The sequence below is a fragment of the Nyctibius grandis genome, chromosome 6 (genome assembly GCF_013368605.1).
Source record: "Nyctibius grandis isolate bNycGra1 chromosome 6, bNycGra1.pri, whole genome shotgun sequence".
NCBI lineage: Eukaryota > Metazoa > Chordata > Aves > Nyctibiiformes > Nyctibiidae > Nyctibius > Nyctibius grandis.
This window is the reverse complement of record NC_090663.1, coordinates 74998665-75009487: the sequence shown is the minus strand read 5'-3', so window position 1 is coordinate 75009487 and position 10823 is coordinate 74998665.

Here is a 10823-nt window from a genome sequence, read left to right as displayed (position 1 = left end):
ACGGAATAATACAGGAGATACCGTGGAGATACTTCCTTCTCCCTAATGTTTCCCCAGCCCTCAACTAATTTCTTCTAATGATGGTCACTAAGGCTACTACTCATGATCCTGCTCCATGATGCTTGCTAGATACCTGCTGTGAAGAGTTGTGCTCTGTTTTCTAACTGACCAAAATGGTCCTAAGCACTTCTCACGGACAACCAGCTGCTGATACTCCAGTCTTTTCTCTTAATCATGTTCCACATTAATGAGTCACTTTAAAAATAAACTCAGATGTGGAAGCAGGATGAAGACATGCATTTTCCATTTGTAATATTTTGGAGATCAGGTTTCATGCTCAGTAAACCAGGTACCATTTCTTCGTTAATGTCCTTCTTGAATTAGATCCAGGACACATCCTCCTCATTGTCTCTCAGCTTTGCTTTTACTCTTATAGATGGGAGACGGGTCTTTTAATATGTCTGTTTTCTGGTTTAGGGAACCAGATAACTTTTTATAAACTGCATCTCATTAGAGAATAGAGAAAAGGAGGGACCTAAAACCCAGCTATATGAAGAGTTATATTAAGAGTATGCTCATTGTCTTAAATGATTAAGCATTTTCACTATCCAACAGAAAATTTAATTATTCTGTCAACAAACCAGCTAAGAGATAGCCTTCCAGTGTTAAACTCTTGCAGATATCAAGGTGATATTTTCTTTAAGGTATAGTAGAATCTGCCCCATTTCAGAAAAGACTTTTTAAAAGGGAGATATTTGTCCACCCTGGAGTTTAAAGTGCTGGGATATACTGCACTTGGCAAGCTTTTGCTGGAAAACACCAGTCCAACAATATCAAATTACTTTACTAATACACATAAGTTTGAGCAAAAAGGAATTGTGCTTTTCCAGAAAGCCTTAAGAGAACATTTACCACAATTTCCATTACCAGTGACACTGCTTAGCCTGAACTGCCCTTCTGTAAGTTTTGTTGTGTCTTTGTACAATAGACTTTTCCACCAATACAACAGAATTAGTTGGAAGGGACCCATAAGGATCATCGAGTCCAACTCTCTGCTCCTTGCAGGACTACCTAGAACTAAATCATATGACTAAGAGACTTGTCCAGATGCTCCTTGAACTCTGACAGGCTTAGTGCCATGACCTCTTCCCTGGGGAGTCTGTTCCAGTGAAGAACCTGTTCCTAATGTCCAATCTGAGTGGCACCCTTCTCCACACACTCATACGTTTAAATAACCACTGTAGTCCCTAATTGAGTGCCTTTTAAAGTAATTGCATTTGGAAAAAACACATATCCTTTTTGTAAAGTTAAGAAAGCAGCCATACCAGCACATCAGAATACTGATAATCACTTTATGAAAACCTCTTTAAACACTTTTGTATCCAGTTATAGTTTGTTTGTCCTCAAGCCAATTCAATTCACCTGGGACATAAGTCTTTCTGATTTTATTTTTGGTATTTAACATATTCTACATTGATCTCCTCAAAATGCAATGAAAACAAACAAACAAAAACCCCATTCCCATACCAAGAGAACACACGAAAATAATTTAGAGAATAGTCCTCTTGGTTGAACAGATTGAGCCCAAGTATTTTGCTAAATTTCCTGCTGTGTTATAAGATAAATTCGAGTCCCAGCAATATATATTCTAGGTTATTAGCCCAGTAGATTAAACAATCATAAATATTGAGAGATTCAACTGAGCAGCCAGCCCTGGCTGGAGTGAACAGCATGTTAACAGATACTGTAGCTCTAGGAGACACTAGAAAATTGTGCCTAAGTAAGCTTGCTAAATTAAGTTTACCAAATGCTATTTTTCTAAATACTTAAATTACGTATTTTACTACGGGCTCACCTGAGAGTTTTCCAATATGATTAAAACCCCTCATGGATCACAGATTAATTTACTAGAGCTATGGAGAGGAATACTGGGAGGGGCAAGGAGCCCTTACAGGCAGACAGGACCAGACATCCATCCTCAGGCAGGTTGAAATAAGGCAGGAAAATCACTTCCTATCATGCTGCAAGTGCAATCTCTCTCTCATCAATAATTTTTTCTGAAATAAGTATTCTAAACTGTGAGGTAAAAAAAGCAAAGATAATTATGTTGTGTCCAACAGTGCTCACAAAAAATGTTTACATTTTTATGGACTTGGAGAGATGCTTCAGCATACTGTCCCTTATTTCTGCTTTCAGGTATTGTTCCCTCAAAGTATGCTTTATGGGAAGGTAGCATTTAAACTACGTAACATTACTAAACATATAACATTGCTGCTAATGTTCTTTAGAAGTAATCTATCATATCTCATTTAATTTCACTGGTCTTGTACAATGAGTCCCAGGCTCAACATTTAACTAAATTGCCCAAAGACACTCTTCCAACCATATGTAATGTACAGTAAGTAACTCTTCTGTAAATTGCCTGGGAACATACTGCATAACAATTCTCAAGAGAAAAACTAGGGCTGAAATATTTTCTCATGCACCTTCCATCCCAGTGACATTCCTCTCTCATTGCAGATTTGCCCCCAGCACAACTGAACGGATGCTACCCTTTTGCACCCGTGTTTGTCTCCTGTTGATATTTATGAGAGCTGTTTCCAATACCCTTGCAGTATCATCTTAATTTTGGCAGAGGTTTCTGTGTGTTCAGGTTCCAAGGGAGATGGAGAGAACACAAGCTGTCTCCAAATTGAAGGAATCAATTTTCATTTCTGAAGTGAGACGGGCTTTCATTTATTGCCTATTGACTCCATAGAGAGATAATAATAATGTTGCTGCTTTCAGTGAAAAAGACCATTACCGAGGACAAAGCACTCAGTCAAGAAAGACGCCAGATCTCCTCTTCCCCAGACCACTCTTCACTTCCCGAGTTACAAGCTGGGCTCTCTCCAGAAGCACCATTTGCTACCTGGCCAGCTCAGAGCCCCAGGGCGTAAAGAGGGTATGAATCTTTTTGGACACCGGTCCAACAAGCAGAGAGAAAATGAGAGAGTGCGCACAAAACTTCTCCAGAGGCCCACCACATCAGCGGGTGGAGGAGCTGGCAGAGCCAGCTGCTGCTCTAGTCCCGCCAGCCCGAGGAGTCACCATATGTTTGGCTGCCATCCATGCAGCCAACAGCCCTTGGAATGAGGCACTGAATTCATTCAGACTCCTCTTGCTAGTGCTGACGGACATCCAGCCTTTTCAGGCCTCAGCCAAGCTTTAAACAGATCATGCTGGAACTGCTGGGCTTGATGAATCAGCTCTGCATTAACAGAGTCTACCCCAGTTCTCATCAGCCTCAGCCAAATCATACTCAGTAAGGCAACAGACACCTGACAAGATTTACCAGTCACAAATTACTAGGTCCAGCACAGCACCTGACCCAGAGGATTTATCCAGAAAGACATGTTTGACATCGAGCTAAGTGTCCCCAAACAAGCTCAGTACCTTCTCTGAGGCACTTAAACCCTGGAGCACAGTTAGGGCAGAGCACTCTTGCTCTCCAAGGACTGTCCAGGTCTTTTCCCTTCCCTTCCTTTTTCCTTGGAAATCTGGGATGAGAAGCAGCATAGGAAGTGAAGGAGAATAAGTATCTTTCTATGTGCTCAGTTTTATAAAACAAGTTGTTAAAATAATAAGAGAGCCTTTTGGGGGGCTTCCCTTGAGTTTCAGGGAAATAGGATCTATTCTTAGTCTTTCACATGCTAATTAAAGTTGATACTGATGATACATGGTTTGTCATTCTACTGAGTTTCATTTTCAGTGAAACACTACCATTAAAAACTTACTCTTAACACAACAGTCTTTCAGAAGTTCTTCTAGTCATGGCAATGATACCAAAGATGGGTTGTAAGTAGATGAAATAAATACAAACACTCAAAACCCTACACAATTTTTTTGCCATATCTGACCTTTAGTCTTTTAGTAAAGCTTAGGTGTCTGCACTCAGTTGTGCCCAACCCAGAAAGAGCAGTATCTCCAATACTTATGAATGTTTTCTCTTTCAGTATGTTTATATTTCAATTAAAAAAAAAAAAAATCACTACATTTACTTGCAAAACGATAATCCATTCCACATACAGGTTCTCATTTTATATTTGAATTTACATACTTCTCAGAAATTAAGCCATCTAAAAACCCCATAGCATGCACAGTCAATCACAAGAACATGATCTTTATTTTTGTTTGTGGTTTTTTTTTCAGTTCTCAGTCGAGTAAAGTCTACATGGATACAAGTGGCTTTGCTTCCTATTTTAACTTTTGAAGTTTCATTCTAATTTAATTGCCAAACAATCATGTCAGGTCCTTTCTGACACATTTTTAATACATGCTTTCTTTTGCCTAAATCTTGTATTTTAAGACTGCAGTTAATAACACACACACACCTTTTCCATAAAGCAGGTTCCCTGTGGTATGAAGGAATGAGGTAATTTACTCTAATACATGCAAAAATGCAGAACTACTTATGCTGACAAATCTTCGCTGTTGCTCTGCACAGTTAACTTGAACTGCTGCATATTCTCGAGGAGTTTTTTGTTGTAGACTTTTGTAAACGATGCTGAAGAAACCTGTCTTGAGTAACACAGAGCATCAGAACGTACTATTGCTGTCCACCCACGCTGGCAGAAAGCCACTGAGTTCTCAGTTGTTTACAAATGTTTTCAATGATAAATCTCTTTGCTATTTCCCATATGAAGTTATGCACTCAAAACACATGCAGCATATACTTTGCTGCTCTCCAGTGAGACAAGAACCATCAGAGAGACCTGAATTTTGGTTGCCCTTCAACATACACGTCTACACTTGTGGTTTTGTTTCACAGATTTTTAAGATCTTAAGGCATGACTGTAACAGCATAACTTGGTTCCTTAAAGCAGTGTAAACGCCATTCACCCATTGCACCTCTGAAACTGTAATGCCCAAATTATATTATCTTTTTAAAAGACTTTAAAAGTTTAAATTATAGGACTCTCCATGGAGTCAGGTCAGACATAAGCTTCCACAACAAAAAAAAAAAAAAACAAAAACAAAAATCCAAACCTGAGGATGTATAAGGATTTTAATATCACCCACTGATATTTTGAGAAGATAAATAGATCACTTCACCACAAACATTTTTTTAGTCTGGATACAAATCAACATGTTCTTTTTAGACAGGTGACCTAATTATCCTAAGAATTTAAGAAAGCCAGATGGGTCAAAATAAGCCCAGGTGGCCTGAAGCCTGCCAATTTACCAAGCTTATGTTTTCATTTTATTTGAATAAAAAAATGTCCATCATTCTTTGTCAGAGGTGCACTAAGCTGCTGTGGTTGTTTGTCATCATTTATATAAAAGCCAACCAGGTTACCTGTCAGTTTGCAAATATTGTGGATAATAGGCATTACTTGAAGCAGCACAGCCCTGATTAACAAGAAAATTGGATTTTTTTAACCTATTCCTTTCCTTTTCTTTTTGCACAGTACTACATTAATTTGGAAATGGATTTTTTCCACGCACTCTCTCACACACCGGCAGTAGCTTCAGCTCATTAGCCCACACAATTCTTACAATTAGCTTTTTCCAGGGCATCAGCAATCAGCTGCCTTACTACCCATCAAGTATTAAATAGTCTGTCCATGACCCGTCCGTACATGTAAATCGACTACCAGGCTCACATGTGCCTCCCTTTCCCTTTCACCCATGTTTTATAGCAATGCACTTTTAAACATGTACAAAAATCTGTTTATGTGTAGAGAGAGCAACCATTTTATTTCAAGACCAGCTGGAGCCTGTGGAAAGGAAACACAAACACAATCCTCTCTCATCTAGACTTTGCTTATTTTCCTTGTCTTAGCTATTTTTTTTCTGTACATAATAGTAATTGGGTAGTCTGAATTCTCCTTCTGAGATCTAAATATAATCATTGATGAAGTCTTATCTTTTTACAAGATAAAGACACTAAGTTACGCCAAGTTATTATAGCCACAGTACCATATGTGAGAGACTCTTTCATTTTCCATACACAGCAGAAAGAACACTTCCTTTTAAGGCATAATTCATGGTTTCTACTTAACATCGCCATGGTGACCCTAGGACACTGCCCTACCAGCTGGAAAGGAATCTTGCCAAGTGGGTAAATATTGCGACTCAAAAATACCGTTTTGCACTGAATAACTTAGCATAAAAAAAAAAATCAAAAATATTACTATCCATATTTGCTGTAAAAACTCTGTGGACTTTACATGCAGAGAGCTCTCCTAGACCACACAGGACAGCACTGGCTTCCCAGTCCCTTTACTCCCTCCTGCTAGTTTCCCCCCACCCCTCCCCCGAAAAAAAAAAAAGTCATTCAGTGTTTCAATGAGATGAAGGTATTAGTACCCAAACCAATGAGGGAGGGGACAAAACAATGAAGGAATTATTTGAACTAAACAAACAGGAGGTAGGCTTCCTCTCACACTAATTTTCTAAGGCTAAATGCACAAAGAATATATGTACCTTTCAACATAGCGGGATCTATAGCACTCACATGTTTTCTGTGCAATACACTGGGAGAACCTTGCACTTGACAGGGAATGTCACACCTGAACCAGCCAGTAAAAAAAGCAGACGATGGCAGTATGGATTAAGTCACCAGTCTACAGGGAGAGACGACCCTCCACAGCCATGTCTGAATCATTTAGGTTGTGTGTTACCGGCAGAGCAGCCCCAAAGCACTGAGTTCAGAGTCCGTCACCCAAACAGATCCTGCAGCCTGGCCTGTGCTCCGTGCTCTCACAGCTGCTTTCTTAGCAACGCTCAAACTACAACAGTTGCATGAGTTGCATGCTTACCAGTGACCAAGAGCAGAGTTCTGTGGCAACCGATGCCACCCAAAGCCCAGGCTACTCTATAGTCAGGACCCACCTCTGCAGCAGCACAAACCGTCATGAGCAAGCCACTAGTTTGCAGCCAGATCAACTCCTTGAGCTGTTCCACGCTATCCTTGTTCCAGCAGCAAAGAGCACAGGCAGGAATGCCCAGGGGCTGTTGCAGGGAGAAGATGGGAGGGCAGCATACTCGACTGATGTTAAAGGCAAAAGTTTTTTTTTTAAAAAAAAAGTTAAAGCTAAAAGTTTTTTTAAAAAAAACAAAACAAGCAACCCACCATGATCAATCCTGTCTTCAGGGCAAGAGCTTACAACAATTCTCCCTCGCAAAATACAAGTATATGAAAGTATAGTGAGTGCTTTAATCATTACCAGAGCTATGAGAAACTTCAGCTTCAAATCCCTTTCTCTTCCCAGGAAGCTTCAGCTTCTTGTCCAAACCACCAGCCTATCATACAATTTCAATTTTTCCCATTAAAGCTGCTGTCTTTCTTTAATGTTTCAAACACATTTTCATCTACAGAAAGAAAATAAACAAATGAGAGTTGAGGGGTGACCACGTGGAAGAGCAGACAATCGCTTTCCAGTGCCTGTCGCAGTGTGCAGCTCTTTTTCCCCTTCCTGTATTTTCTCTGGAGTCTGGTCTTGCATGTTCAGATAGACAAACCTCCACAGCACTGAGGCCCTGACACGAGTCAGGCAATGGATTGCTTGCCTCCCACGCACTTGGGCATTGACAGACTTTGGTGTGACCAGGCACAGATATTTCCCACACGTAGAGAATTTAATGTAGTATTTACATGGGAACATATACAGCAAATCACCTACATGTCAGGAGTCATTGGCAATGCTATAATTCATCGACATAAAATCAATCAACAAGTAGACATCCATGTTTTGAGATTCTATATTTAGGATTTAGATGAGTAAAAGTACGCTAGATGAATTTACGGTTACTTAAGAGATTTTGTAGCTCTAACCCTTAGTATGCTTAAGAATGTTTTTCTTCACAAATACGTGAAGTCTCCCTTGAGTTCTGCAGCTTGCTTCTGTGACTGTGAACTTCTGAACTTTACCTGGCATTCGTTGTGTGTGGTCATTACAAGGATAAAAGTCCCTCAAGGAATAGCTAGGCTATGTATAAGGGGTGCTGTTGATTCATTACGTAGTGCTTTCTTCTCTTGAATTAGTACTAAACCAAAGTCATGCGATGAAATTGGATGCATGGTGATGCTTTAAATGCTTCACGTAAGCTGCAAAATAGTTTGCATGGTCATTTCTCACTGTATTTCCCACAGTGCTATTTGGGCAAGTGGTGGAAGAATGTGTGCGCTGGTCAAATTTCAGCTTAGGTTATTACCCATTTCTGTCAGAGTCTCCCTTCAGGTTTAATTAAACAAGTTATTATTTACCAATTCTGTTGTAAATAGTTTTTACGGTACGGTTTAAACTGTTCCTGTGCATCTGTTCAGAGAGGCTCTTTTTTCAGTAGTGGGTTAAATGATCCCAGAATATTTTTTTTAAAGTGCTCAGTCATTTATGGTTCTACAGCTCTGAGGATGTAAAGTGCAACGGGGTTGCTAATTATGAATATTTTTTATTGATTGTAGTTACAATATTATCACTTCCTTTTTTTATTTATACAAACTGCGTTACAGAATATGTTGCAGGACAAGTTTTGTGGGCAGATAGAGTCTGACCCTGGGTTACACTTCCAGGCACAATTTCACTCCTTTCTGTAACAGTCTGCATTGTTGAAAGAAAATAGACACATACCATAGTCTCTTAGTATCTAAACTGAGATCCCGTGTTAACCTAATAGTAACTAAACAAAAGAGACATCTTTTTGCATGTGTTCTTTAAAGCAACTTGGACTAACTGCCACGTGTTGTCCTTCCTGACAAAGTTTAAACATAAGATTTTCTTCACAAATCCAGCCTTTTTTACTGCTTGCAGGCAAACTTTGGCTGCTTATCCTAGTCTAGGTGCTGCAGCATGGAAAGTTTCTGTTTCAAATATGCAGTTCACAATCGAGGTTTTGAAGTCTTCTAATCTTTGGAAACATTGGATGTTCTCTGCAGGTTGCAGAGAAGAGGAGGAAATTAAATTTCCTGGCATTTTCTATGAATTTCAAGTTTGCATTAAAAAAAAGATAGGAAACCGTAAAGGTTAAATATTTTGTGGTAGCTTTTGTTTGCATTCTGTTGCTGTTCTTAAACCAAGGAACTATAAACATGACCAGGGTGTAGAATGCAACAAAGACATTATTGACAGCCACATCCTCCACATCCTCTCAATGTGTTTATCCTAATGGACATCGAAGAGTAAAGTGCGAGGCAGTGGTTACAGAAATACTTTAAACACAAATTAAGTAAGTGGTCAAACAACCCAGTATCTCTGATCATTATTTCGGTACATTTTTGAGTTTATCCATTTCAGAAGTGACTATAAAAGAAAACATACATGGAGTCTAGAGAAACATAGTGGTTGAGTGTCCATTAATTAAGCTTTGCATTTGTTCAAAAGTCTTACTAATTTCATCTATGGTAGCAATGACAGAACCACCAGAGCATAGTAATAACCAGTATTTTGGTAATTAACATTTGCTTGACTTTCATGATATTTTCTATCATTATGATACCAAGGAGGAAAAGGTTTTGGCTTCAAGGATAAAACTGTGCCAAGCATTTATAGAAGTGATAGCAACCTAGTGTTCTGGACAGGATAATCATGCTCATGTTTGGTGTTCAAAACACACCATCAACCCCCAACCCTCTATTAGTTGTCAAAATGTAGAAAATCCAGATTATTTTTTTTTTTAAATCTATGTAATATCAGTTTTCCCTGTTCTTCACATAGAAAAGATTTGGTGCTAGGGTTTTTATATATATATATATATGCATGTTTATACAAGTATATATATATATAAAAATATATATAATTTCTCTCTTTTATAAGGGAAGCCTGAGAAAAAGAGGAACTCTAAACAGAGTAGGATTAAGACAGATTTTTCCCTCATTTACCACAATCTACAGATCTTTTAGCAAGCTTCCTATTGATAATAAACACAGCTCAAACTCCAATGCCTTTCAGATACAATCCAAGTACACATTTTTCCTCCTGGAGACTGGTCTTATAACTGCTCTCTTTACATGATATGATTCTTGCAGCAATGCACATACCAAATACTGTGTGTTGGTATAGAAATCCCCCCTAGGAACACCTCACGTATTTTATGATATTTGGATGCCTGGTGCTACCAGAGAAATTCATTGCAATCTATTTTTGCTGGAAAGCCCCCTCTGCAAACAACGGCTCTTTAAATCATTGAGACTATCCATGTGACATGGGCCAGTGGGCATAAACTGATGTAAGGATTTTAAATTTAAAACAGGTTAGTAATCCCTGTTGGATGATGTGACTGTGACAATGGAGCTTATCAAGCTGCCCTGCAAGTCTATAGACAGCACAAACCAATCGAAGCCTGAAGGTCTAATATTTCCTCTTCTAGAAATGGGAAGCAATATCTATCTGCATTTATTTGTGAAGGAGGGATCTGCACCACTTGAAGGGGAGTTTCATTCTCAGCTTCTGATTTCATAACAGACAGCAATGTTTTACCCAGGTCAATAGAAAACTAATTTCCAAGTTTAATAGCTATTGTCAAACTACCATCATGTACACTTTTAACATAACCGCCAGTCCCCCCGTACACCTCGCACACCACGTGTGCCCAGGCTGGAATCAAATAACCAGTGATTTCTGAAGCAGGCATGAGTTTTGCCTTGGGAGTTGCTCTGCCTGAGCCTCCCTCTCTCATCCTGCTCCTGTTCAGAGTCAGCAGCACAGAGGTACAGCCAGACACATCAGCCCTTGCCACCCGCTACGGTCACCCGATGAAAGGCATCGCGTGTGGGGGAATTCATGAAGCGAGTGGAGCTCACAATGACACATGAAAAATTAGGGCAAGAGAGGATTTGAGGA